The following is a 1,564-nucleotide window of genomic DNA, read 5'->3' as shown; positions in this document are numbered from 1 at the left end:
TCAATTCCCAAGACCCCACATCTGGTGGTTCACAAACACCTGTAACTCCAGCTCCAACAGGGATCCAACTCCATCTGCACTCACAACTCACACACGCGTAGTTAAAAATAAACATTTACAAATAGCACCAGAATAAATAAATTAATTAATGGCACATTGTAGTGGCACATAGTGACTAATTAAATAACATCTCAGCAGTCAGTAGTACATATACCTAGAAAGCAGAAGGCCCTGGGTTTATCCCGAGTACACAAACAACAACCTCAACAAAAGCACAGTTACTATAATGACATTGCAAGAAGCCATGAAGATTGGAAATAAGGCTGGGGATGTAGCTCATCGGCAGAGGGCTGGCCTTACCTGAGCCTTCAGTTTGATCTTTAGCACTGAAAAACAGCAACAGCGGCAAAACTGTACTAAAAGACATGGGGAGAGCACAAACCCCATCCCATGGGACTCGGAGGGGAGGGGAGCTACTCTTTTGAGGAGATTGGGGGTGGGGCATTGAGGGCCAGGACATTTGGACAATGATTGCTGGAGTGGAGGGGCGGGGTTGTTCAAGTGAGGGTGCCAGTGCTGGGCTGTGGTTTTATCACCTACAAAGACAGGCAGCACTTAGACTAATCAGTGGTCAGCTGGTGGGAGCCTCTGGTCTGGTATGTATCTGTCCTCACACACGTTATCACCGTGAGAAAGAAATGTGCAGGATGACGAGGCTGCCTCTGCCTTTTATCCGCTTCGGTATTTGGTACACTGGGATGCACACATGGCTCTTTAGTAAATATTTTAATACCAGTCAAGAGATACAGTTAGAATCAGAAATATTTCTTTCTTGAAGAATAATATAGGTGTGGAATTTTGAAAAATGCATTATGTGTGCTTAGTGGATTGTCACAAACTCTGTGAGAACCCCAGGCCTGCTGGCATAGGTTTGTAATCACCACTATTGAGAAGGCTGAGGCATGAGGATGGAAAGCTCAAGCCTGTCAGACAGAGTGAGTTCAGGAACAGCCTTTAGAGAGATCCTCTCTCAAAATAAGAACACAAAGAAAAGCTTGGGGTGCAGTTTTATGGCGAGATACTTAGCTATTCTGTGAGAGGAGCTACATTCAAACCCCAGTGCTGGAAAAAAACAATAATAAAAACAAAGAGCTCATAGAGCAATTTTAATCTTTCCTTTTTTTGTTTTGTTGATATTATTGTTTAAGATGTTAAGAATGTATTTTTAGTTAGGTGCATATGTGTGTGCTTGTGTGTGATTATGGATTGTGTGCACATGAGGGCAGGTGCCCACAGAAGCCAGAAGAGACTATCAGATCTCCTGACACTGGAGTTACAGGCAGTTATAAGCTGTCCAACATGGGTGCTGGAACTGAACTCAAGCCCCTTGCAAGAGTAATACATGCTCCTAATATCAAATCATTTCTCCAGTCCCTTTGTTTTGGTTTTTGAGACAGGATCTCACATAGCCCAAGTGGCTCAGCACTTGAAACCAATTGCTGTGTAATCATGAGTACAGTGTGTGGATCCTAGCACCCACATTTAAGCCAGAGACCAGCTTATA

This window comes from Acomys russatus, chromosome 1 (assembly GCF_903995435.1).
Source record: "Acomys russatus chromosome 1, mAcoRus1.1, whole genome shotgun sequence".
Lineage (NCBI taxonomy): Eukaryota > Metazoa > Chordata > Mammalia > Rodentia > Muridae > Acomys > Acomys russatus.
Note: the sequence above shows the minus strand (reverse complement) of the source record.